Genomic DNA, 11,657 nt, shown 5'->3' with positions numbered 1-11,657 from the left:
GGAGGCTATGCATATATGGAGGCAAAGGGTATACGGGAAATCTCTGTACCTTCCCCTCAATTTTTCTGTGAACTTAATCATGCTCTAAAAAATAAAGTCGGGACTTCCCTGGTGGCGCAGTGGTTAAGAATCCACCTGCCAATTCAGGGGACATGGGTTCGAGCCCTGGTCCAGGAAGATCCCACATGCCCTGGAGGAACTAAGCCCGTGCGCCACAACTACTGAGCCGGCATGCCACAACTACTGAAGCCCACATACCTAGAGCCCGTGCTCCGCAACAGGAGAAGCCCACAATGAGAAGCCCACAGACCGCAAGGAAGAGTAGCCCCTGCTCACTGCAACTAGAGAAAGCCCACGCATAGCAACGAAGACCCAACGCAGCCATAAATAAATAAAATGTATTTTTAAATTTTTTAAATAAAGTCAGTTTAAAAAAGGTCAGGAGGGGCTTCCCTGGTGGCACAGTGGTTGGGAGTCCGCCTGCCGATGCAGGGGACGTGGGTTCGTGCCCTGGTCCGGGAGGATCCCACATGCCACGGGGCGGCTGGGCCCGTGGGCCATGGCCGCTGGGCCTGCGCGTCCAGAGCCTCTGCTCCGCGACGGGAGAGGCCGCAGCAGTGACAGGCCCGCGTACCGCAAAAAAAAAAAAAGGGCAGGAGAAGGGTTGCTAAGAACTGGGCCCCTGGAGTGAGGCATCCTGGGCTGGAAGTCTGGCTCCATCACTATTAGCTCTGTGAAACTGAGCAAGTTACTCAATCTCGCTGGGCTTCAGTGGGCTCATTTGTAACGTGCGGAATGTAAAGAGACCTACCTCGTAGCGCTGTTGCAAGGATCACAGGAGGGAATATAAGAAACGTTCTCAGAAAGTGCCCGGCACGTATAAACATCACCTGTTACTGTCCTCTTAAAGGCCATGGGAAGCCACCGATGGAGTGACTACAAGCAAGGAGGGAATTTCCAGCCCCCTGGAGACCACCTTAAAGCCAGACACTGCCATTCACAGCACCTGCCCCCCGCACGGGTGCTTCTAGCAGCGCGAAAACTTTGCCACCTGTTTACCAGGAGGCACCAGCCGTGAGCCTCCACCTCATGTGCCTTTGATGGCATCTCCCTGTCTTGCCCAAGCACTTTGTGGTTTTGTCTCCATTTCCTTTGGTTACATGTCTTTGAGGTACAGAGGCTTCTCTTGGGCAAGAGCAGTGCTTCCTCAATCGGTCTTCTCTGCTTGCCAGGGTCTTTGGCCCTGGCTGCCTCAGCCGTGCTCCAAACCCTCTCTTATCTCCAGAATCTAGCAAGTCACCCTGTCTCCACTTTGGCCGAGACAACCATGTCCGCACTTAGGCCTCTCGAGTTTGTAAAGCACTTTTCCACATATTTTATCCGAGGAGCCTCATGTAAACAATCTTGTTAGATAGACAGGGCATGGAAACACTGAGGCCCAGCACAGTCAAGTGACTAGCTTAAGACCACACAGCGAGGAGGTGGCAGAGTCGGGACCAGTCCAGCCCTCTTTTCTATGTAACAATAAACCACCATAATCCACGTGTGTGGCACCTATGGTGTGCCAGGCACTGTGGCAGGGTCTTACCTGCATAATCTCATTTAATTCTCACCAGTGCTTCTTAAACTTTACCATGTATCCGAATCCCCTGGTCGTGATGTTTAGATGAAGATTCTGATCCAACAGGTCAGGGGTGGGGCCTGAGATTCTGCATTTCTAACAAGCTCCCAGGGGATACTGAAGCTGCTGGGTTAAGTGGACTTACAATTTGAATAGCTGGGGTCCTCTCAGTGTCCTCAGACCTAGGGATCACCCCCCTCACTCTTTCAGGTGAGCAAATGTTGGCTCCAGGTGGTTAAGAGACTGCTCCGGACCACCCAGCTAGCAGGTGGTGGAGCTGAGATTCAAACCCGGGCATTCAGGTTCCCGATCCAGGGTGCCTGCCTTTATATCCCAGCTGCTTCACACTGGGGGTCAAATCCTTGGCTCCAGATCGCTGACACCCTATGACGTCACCTGACTCTGTCATCACCCAGCTGGGCTGGGCGGCTACCTACCATGGCTTCCCCATCTGGGAATGGATACGTTATGACCGTAAAGTCCTTTGCCACACAGAAGACCCAATGTTAAGGATGTGCCCTCAAAGGGAAGAGAGGCTAAGAGACACTCCCACACCAAATCAAAGAGGCCACGCTTGGCCGTGGGTGCCGTGCTGGGGCCAGTGAGTGGACGCCATGCTCTGTCACAGCATGGGCGTGGGACCAGGGCACCTTCAAATACCTGCTTCCATGGAAGTGGAAAAGGCAGAGATCATTTTTATTCTTTTTCCTTTTATACCAGCTTTATATATATAATTCACATACCATAAAATCCGCCCTTTTAAAGTGTACAATTCAGTGGTTTTTACTGTAGTCACAGAGTTGTGCAACCGTCACCACTATCTAATTCCAGAACATTTTCGTCATCCCCTGAAGAAACCCCATCCCCGTGAGCCGTAACTCCTCTTTCCCTCCTCCCCTCAGCCCCCGGCAACCGCTAATCTACTTTCCGACTCCATACATCTGCCTGTTCTGGACATTTCAGGGAAGTAGAATCATACAATATGTGACCCTTTGTGTCTGGATTCTTTCACGGAGCATCACGTTCCCAAGGTTCACCCATGTTGTAACACGTACCAGAACCTCATTCTTTTTTATTGTCAGATAACACCCCGTTGAATGGAATGCCACATTTTATTTATCCATTTCTCAGTCCATGGACATCTGCGTTGCTTCCTTTCCTTGGCTATCATGAATAATGCTGCTATCAACATGCATGCACATTCATGTACAAGTTTTTGTGTGAACATATGTTTCATTTTTCTTAGGTGCATACCTAGGGGCGGAATTTCTAGTTCAGGTGGTAACTTCATTTTAGTACTTTGAGGCACTGCCACACTGTTTTCCAAAGTGACTGTACCATTTTACGATACCAGTGATGCATCAGGGTTCCAATTTCTCTGGTATTTGGATTTATTCATTTCCTTGTAAAGCTTCTCAGTGGGAACTGAGACTTTCACTTGGGCGATGCAATGTGGAATAAACACCCAGCAACTGTGCTGTGCTGAAGCAAGTTTGCCCTTGGAAACAAGCAGGTTTGGCCTTGAGGGCTGGTCCTCCCACTGAGCTGTGTGTTTTTGATTGTTACTTAACCTCTCTGAGCTGATTTTCGCTCTTGAGACCTGAAGTGGGATCTAATAGTAGAGATCACAGGTAAGTAGAGTTTGAGGAGCTTTGGGCAACCTTGTCCTTTACTTATTTATTTATATTTATATTTTAAAAATATCACTTGAATATTTTATTTCATTTTTAATTGAAGTATACTTGATTTACAATGTTGAAACTTATTCTTTTTTTTAAAAAAATCATCTACTCCCAAAGGCCTGATGCTAAATTCACCCTTGCCCTAAGAGGAACCCACTGGTGGTAAAGAGCAGCCTATTGGAAGACAAATGGGTCTAGATTTAAATCCCCGCTTTGTCTCTTACAGTCTAGGAGGCCTTGGGCTTGTAAACTTTACCTTTCTGACTCGCCAATTCTTCTTCTGTGAAAAGGAGATTAGACACCACATCCCAGGGTTGTTGTCAGGATAAAACGTCTTGTGGTCAGCATGCAGTAGATGACAGACACTATTTTTAAATTAATTAATTAACTGTTTTTGGCCACGCCACATGGCTTGCAGGATCTTACCCCAACCAGGGACTGAACCAAGGCCATGGCGGTGAAAGCTCCGAGTCCTAAGCACTTGCCCACCAGGGAATCCCTGATAGGCACTATTACTAAAACACGGAAGACCCATTCATTCCACTAGCATTGACCCAGATCCTATTGTCAGTTGCTGTGATATTAAGGTGATTTTCAGGTCTGCGCTCACAGGTTTGGGGGACCAGACAAATAAACAAAGAACTGTGTGACAGTGTGACCAGGGCTATCAAGAGGCGTGTTTAAAGTTCTCTGTGACTGGAGAGGAAGGGGCGTGGCAGGCAGGCGGAGTGGCCACAGGAAGGTCTGGGTGGCGCTGGGGCCGGTGGGGGAGGCCGCTTTCTACAGGGTGGATGGTGGGGTAATATACTCCCAGAACTTGGTCTCCTCTCAGCTAACACCCCCTCCCCCTCCACTGCCCCCATCCAGGAGCCAGAAGTGGCCTGTCTACACTGAGGCTGTAAACAGGGCAGACCTTTGGCTTATAAATCCAGATCAGATAAAGGCTCAACATCCTTCCTGAACATACACCCAAACCTCTGTGTATCCAAGGCCCGGTAGCCATAGGGCACTGTGGACACCATGAAAAGTGGATTTATAAAGGGAAAAGGGAGATGTGACATAAACTGGATTGGGGAGGGAGGCAGAATGGCACAGAGAAAAGGGCTTTAGATTATGACTCTGCTGTTTAATAGCCTGTGATCTCTGGCAAGTCAAAACTGCTCATTCTAGCCTCAGTTTACTCACCTGCAAAATGGGGATAAACACAACCTTCCTCAAACAGTAAATGTCAAGATGAAGCGAGGCAGCATGAGAATGCAGATGCAAAAGCTAAACGCTGTAAACCTGCATGAAAGTTGGTTATTGTCATCTGACGAGTGGATAAGCAAAATGTGGTGTATGCATACAACGCAATATCTTTCAGCAATAGAAGGAATGAAGTACCGATACATGTTCCTGCGTAAATGAACCTGGAACACTCATGCTAAGTGAAAGAAGCCAGACACCAAGGACCATATATTGTACGATTCCATTTACATAAGCTGTCCAGAATAGGCACATCTATAGAGACAGGCAGTAGATTAGTGGTTGCCTAGGGCAGGGGGAGGAGGTTGGGGGGAAATGGGGATTGACTGCTAATAGATATGGGGTTTCTTTGGAGTGATGAAAATGTTCTGGAATTAAATAGTGGTCATGGTTGCACAACTCCATGACTATACTCAAAATCACTGAATTGTACCCTTTACATGGGTGAAAGGTATGTGAATTACATCTCAGAAAAGTTCTTAAGAAAAATAGAGTCATGGTTATTTACTCTCCAGCACCCATCTGTGGAAAGACACCATGCAACAAACACAAATGAATAATTGCATTATCTAACATTGATGTCATGCTTTCACATCTATTCTTTTTTAAAAAGTTTTTATTGAAATATAGTTGATTAACAATGTTGTGTTAGTTTCAGGTGTACAGCAAAGTGATTCAGTTATATATATATATATATATATATATATATTCTTTTTTTAGATTCTTTTCCGTTATAGGTTATTATAAGATATTGAATATAGTTCCCAACAGTAGTTCCTTGGTTATCTACCCGCTATGTGGTAGTGTGTCTATTTTAATTTTTATTAGGTTATTTATTTGTTCATTCACCTTACAAACATTTAACTGTGCCAGGTCATGGGGATACAGGCACAAACAAAGCAGTGATCTGTGCATAGGAAGCTCCTGGCTCCTTGTTCGGAAGCAGGCAGGCTGATAGTACAAGGATGCTATGACAGAAACAAGCCCAGTGTGCTATGGGAAGAGGACCTCCGTACCAGGTAGGAAGATCTGAGAGGCCTCCTGAAGGAGTCAACCCACTCAAAGGCTGAAGAGGAAGGGGGAGAAGTGTGTGTGCATCTTTGAGTGACGGCAGGGAGACCAGGGTGGGCCCTAGACAGAAAAAGGTAAATTGGGCTTGGGAGCCCATGCACCAGATTCCTGGCATGATGTTTGTTGAGTGTGTGCTAAGAGAGAGGCCCTGAGTACTATTCCAGGAAAGGAGAAGCCATGGTCCTGTGCTCAGTAATCTTTTTTTCTTTTAAGATGTGATATATTTTATTTATTTATTTATTTATTTAATTATTTTTTGGCCACGCCGTGTGGCATGCGGGATCTTAGTTCCCTGACCAGGGATTGAACCCGTGCCCCCTGCAGTGGAAGCCTGGAGTCTTAACCACTGGACCGCCAGGGAAGTCCCAGTAATCATTTGTTGAATGAATAACAAATTTATAAAATAAGGACCCTCAGGACCCACCACCTCGGATACTGATTGGATGCAAATCTCCCCAGAGATTCCAACGTCCACTGGAGTGGAAGCTCCTCTGTAGGACCACAGGTCACCTGATTAAGCCCAGTGTTTGCCCCACTTAAAGATGATGCAAAGCACCTGGAGGGCTTGTTAACACGCAGATTTGGATTCCGTGGGTCTGGGCTGGGTCCTGAGACTCCGGGCTTCTAACCAGCTCCCAGGTGAGGCTGGTGCCGCTACGCTGCTCGTCCGGAGACCCGAGTTTCTGCAGCAGGTCCTCGTCCTTTCCTACCCCTCCTGCCTCCTTGACACTTCCCACCCAGGCACCGAGCTGCTGAGTCCTGCACAGTCTGCGTCTTCTCCCCACTGGGGCTTGCACTCAGTTTTCCTGCCTGGAATAAGCTGCTCCTCCCCCTTCCCCTAGATGTCCTTCTTCTGCCCCCACACACCCCTCAAGTGCTTATTCTTTGCAGCCCTTACCAGGCTGTTCTGTTAGCACCAGCATCAGAGCAGAGACGGAAGCTTGTCCGTCACCAAATCCCAGCATCTGGCACAGGGTCTGGCAAATAACCCACCCTCAGGAAATACTTGGGGATAGCACTTACTCCGCCCTGACTCCTGTGGGTGTTTGACATACATGATGTCGTTTCATCCTCACAACCACCCAGCTCTGTAAGGAGTATCATCATCCCCATTTTCCAAATGAGGATACTGAGGCACAGTAGGTGCTGGAGTCTGGATTGTGACCCAGGAGGCAAAAGACAGGACACGATGGAAGGGGAAACGTGTGGTCAGAGGATGCTCTATGTCAGGAGGAGGGAGGGGTCTCTTTCTAGAGGGGGATCGGGGTCTGGACGGATGGGTTGGGGCCAGCGGGCAGAATCGCCAGAGAAGGTATGAAAGCAGTGGTGGGACAGTGGCCAATTCGTAGAATGGGCAGGTTCAGTGAGCTGCTGCTGCTTGCGGGGTAAGTCCCTGCAGAGGACCAGAGGGTGACAGGTCTTATCAGGAGATTGGAGATAATTGCATGCAGCCCAGGACACCAGGCTAGGAGTTTGGGCTTCACAAGGAAAGCACTGCAAAGGTTTTTGGCCGGAGAAGCGCAGAACGTAATCTAGGCTCTTTGAGGGCCAGAGCAGAGTCCACGAAGACAGAGCATCAAAATGAGAGGTTTTGGATTTTGTGCAGTGAACACACCTGGGTTCAAATCTCAGCCTCACCACCTATTAGCTGAACAACCTTGATCAAGTTACTTAACGTTCTGTGCTTATTTTCTTCTCTGTAAAATGAGGAGAAAAAGTCATGATGATTGGGTCGTTGAGAGTAATGAACCAATAATAATCGTAAAGTTGTTATCAGAACGTGAGCGATCTAGTATCATCTTGGACAAATTACTTAACTCCTCTGAGCCTCGGTTTCCTCATCTGTGAAATGGGGGAGAATAATAGTACCCACATCAAAAGACTGAGATGAGGATGTAATAAGGCAATGGATGTGCCAAGTGCTTAGCTCCATGCCTGACACATAGTAAGAGTTCAGTAAGTCTGTGCTGAGCTGATGCTCATAGCTGGGCTCCAGGACATCAATCTTGGGATGTGGAAAATACCAGTGGAAATGGGAAGAGACAGTGGCGGAGAGCCCTGCTGGGAAGCTCAGCTCACGGTCTGGAGGGGAGGAGGGGAGGGCAAGTGCCCGAGAGCAAGGAGATGCTGGGGAGAAGGAAAGGAAGACTGGGTGAGGTGGGGGTAAGGGGAGTGAGGAGTGAAGTCAGGGAGTCAGGGAGGAGAAAGGACAGGGGAGCGAGAGAGGCCTCTGGGCTTGGGTCTGGTTGGCATGGAGAGGCTGGCAACGGGAGCAGAGCTGGGAGTCAGGTGTGCAGACAGGTTTGGGAAGAACCACATCATTACACAACCGAACAATAGGGAAATGCACCAAGAATCTTGGGTAATAAAACTGTAGGTGATTTAGATGTTTTTCTTTATGCTTAAAATTGTTTTCTAGGTTTAAAAAATGAGAATGTATTATTTTATACCTATATTTTAATTTGTAGCGTATCTTTTTATATTTAAATTTGATTTATTTAAATAGATAATACATTCATATGAGTCTCAATTTAAGAGAGAGAAAGGATTTTTTCAGTGAAAATTCTCCTACTCCTGTTTCCCCATCAGCCAGTTCTTCTAAGAACAGCCAGTGTTACTTCTTGTCTATCCTTCCAAAGATACTTTATGTTTAGTCCAAGATGTATTATCTTAGCATAAAAAATTATGTGGATTAAAAAAGACTGAAGGGCACATGCAACAAAAGAAAAAAATAGGCAAATTGAACTTCATGAAAAAAAATTCTGTGCATCAGAAAACACTATCAACAGAGGGCTTCCCTGGTGGCGCAGTGGTTAAGAATTCACCTGCCACTGCAGGGAACTTGGGTTCGAGTCCTGGTCCGTGAAGATCCCACATGCCGCAGAGCAACTAAGCCCGTGCGCCACAACTACTAAAACCTGCACGCCTAGAGCCCACACTCCAAGAAGACAAGCCACCGCAATGAGAAGCCCACACACCACAACGAAGAGTAGCCCCTGCTCTCCGCAACTGGAGAAAGCCCGCGCGCAACAACGAAGATCCAATGCAGCCAAAAAAAAAACAAAACAAAAAACAGTATCAACAGAGTAAAAAGGCAACCCAGAGATTAGGAGGAAATATTTGCAAATTATATATCTGATAAGGGATTAATATTCAGAGTATACAGAGAACTCCTAAAATTCATCAACAAAAAAATCCCAACAGTCTGATTCCAAAATGGGCAAAGGACTTGAATAGACATTTCTCCAAAGAAGATATACAAACGGCCAATAAGCGCACGAAAAGATGCTCAACATCGCTAATCATCAGGGAAATGCAAATCAAAACCACGATGAGATACCATCTCACACCCATTAAAACGGCTACTACCAAGAAAAAATTTTTTCACCTATTTTCCTGTTGTATATCGTCTTTGTTGACAGTACTTAAAAAACAATTTATTATTACAGAAAATAAGCAGAAGGGAGGATGTGGACAAATTGGAATCCTTGTGCACTCTTGGTAGGAAGGTGAAATATATAGCTGCTGTGAAAAACAGTATGGTATTCCTAAAAAAATTAAAAATAGAATTACCATATGATTCAGCAATTCTACTTCTGAGCATATACCAAAGAACTGAAAACAGAAGAGATATCTGTGCATCCATGTTCATAGCACTATTAGTCACAATAGCTAAAATGTGGAAGCTACCCAAGTATCCATCAATGGATAAAAGGATAAGCAAAATATGGGATGTACATACAGTAGAATATTACTCAGCATTAGAAAAGAAGGAATTCTGACATATGCTACAACATGGATGAAAGTTGAGGACATTATGCTATGTGAAGTAAGCCAGTCACAAAAAGGCAAATACTGTTGATTCCACTTACCAGGAGTGACAGACCTAGAGTCAGACTCATAGGGACAGGGCTTCCCTGGTGGCGCAGTGGTTGGGAGTCCGCCTGCCGATGCAGGGGACATGGGTTCGCGCCCCGGTCTGGGAAGATCCTACATGCCGCGGAGCGGCTGGGCCCGTGAGCCATGGCCGCTGAGCCTGCGCGTCCGGAGCCTGTGCTCCGCAATTGGAGAGGCCACAGCAGTGAGAGGCCCGCGTACCGCAAAAAACAAACAAACAAAAAACAACTCATAGGGACAGAAAGTAGAATAGTGGTTTCCCAGGAGGTGGGGGCAGAGCAAGAGAGGAGGATGGGGAGTTACTAGTTACTGGGTGTAGGGTTTCAGTTTTGCAAGATGAGAAGAGTTTTGGAGCAGGATGGTGGTGACGGTTTCACAACAATATGAGTGTCCTTAATGCCACAGAACCGTACACTTAAACCTGATTAAGATGGTAAATTTTACGTTATGTATGTATTTTAACCACAATAAAAACAAATTAAAAAAAAGAGACTGGGGCTTCCCTGGTGGCGCAGTGTTTGAGAGTCCGCCTGCCGATGCAGGGGACACGGGTTCGTGCCCCGGTCCGGGAAGATCCCACATGCCGCGGAGTGGCTGGGTCCGTGAGCCGTGGCCGCTGAGCCTGCGCGTCTGGAGCCTGTGCTCCGCAACGGGAGAGGCCACAACAGTGAGAGGCCCGCGTACCGCAAAAAAAAAAAAAAAAGGGAGACTGAACATCAGGAAGAGGCTGGTGTTGGAGATACGGATTTGCAAGTCATTCACATGGCTATAATATTTAAAAGTGGGGGAGTGGGTTAGAAACCCAGCTCTAGGACAGAGGAGAAGAGGGGAGAAGAGAGCTGGAAATAGGGGGAACCTCAGTATAGTATGTAGCACATATGCTCTGAAGCTGCGCTGACATGGGCCGAACTCTGATCCTACCACTGTGTGAACTTGGCAAGTCACTTAAGTTCTCTGAGCCTCCTCTTCCTCATCTGTAAAATGGAGATAATATTCATCTCTAACCTCACAGTATCCTTGCGAGGATTAAATGAGATGATATTTAAACAAGGCATTTAGCACCGTGCCTGTCACATGGTAAATCACTCAATAAATGTCAGCCTCTGGCAGAGGTGCTATTAAAAGTATTTAAGGACAGATACAACCCAGGTACCAACCAACTGGAAGAAATACCACCTTCAAAAAACAGATGCAGGGGCTTCCCTGGTGGCACAGTGGTTGAGAGTCCACCTGCCGATGCAGGGGACACGGGTTCGTGCCCCGGTCCGGGAGGATCCCACATGCCGCGGAGCGACTGGGCCCGTGAGCCATGGCCGCTGAGCCTGCGCGTCCGGAGCCTGTGCTCCGTGACGGGAGGGGCCACAGCGGTGAGAGGCCCGCGTACCGCAAAAAAATAATAAAATAAAAATTAAAAAAACCCAAAAAACAGATGCAGCGCAAACCTGTGCATTCCAGCAATCATGGAAGAGAGAAAAGGGAAGGTGACCAGTCCTTCTGGGGAGTTTCTAGAAAGTCTGTGCTGGGAAGAGGGGATGTTGAGCACCTTCAAAATCCATCCAGGAAGGCAAGACCTGAGTGAGGCATTGGGTTGTGGACCACGGACGGGCAGTTTTCGGAGAGAGGGAGGGGCCCAAGGTGAATGAGAGCAAGGTGAGGTATCAGGGAACCTCATGCAGATGCTGTGATTTAAGGCTCGCTTTCTGGAGAAGTCTGCTGATGAGAAGGAGGGGAGAACGAGGAATGTATCCCCCATTAGAGTATTTTCACTGCCCTAAAAATCCTCTGTGCTCTGCCCTGTTTGGCCCTCCCTCTTCCCACAACCCCTCGACAACCACTGATCTTTTCATTTTCTCCATAGCTTTGCCTTTTTCAGAATGTCATGTAGTTGGAATCATATAGCAGGCAGGTTTTTTCATATTGGTATCTTTCACTTAATAATATGTGTTTAAACTTCCTCCACATCTTTTCATGGCTCCAGAGTTCATTTATTTTTAGTGCTAATATTTCATTGTCTGGATGTACAACAGTTTATCCATTCACCTACAGAAGGACATGTTGGTTGCTTCCAAGCTTGTGCAATTATGAATAAAGCTACTATAATCATCTGTGTGCAGGATTTTGGGTATATGTAAGTTTTCAAC

This window comes from Aethalodelphis obliquidens, unplaced genomic scaffold (assembly GCF_003676395.1).
Source record: "Aethalodelphis obliquidens isolate GAN/ISIS:26980383/991018 unplaced genomic scaffold, ASM367639v1 scaffold8, whole genome shotgun sequence".
Classification (NCBI taxonomy): domain Eukaryota; kingdom Metazoa; phylum Chordata; class Mammalia; order Artiodactyla; family Delphinidae; genus Aethalodelphis; species Aethalodelphis obliquidens.
This window is presented reverse-complemented; position numbering follows the sequence as displayed.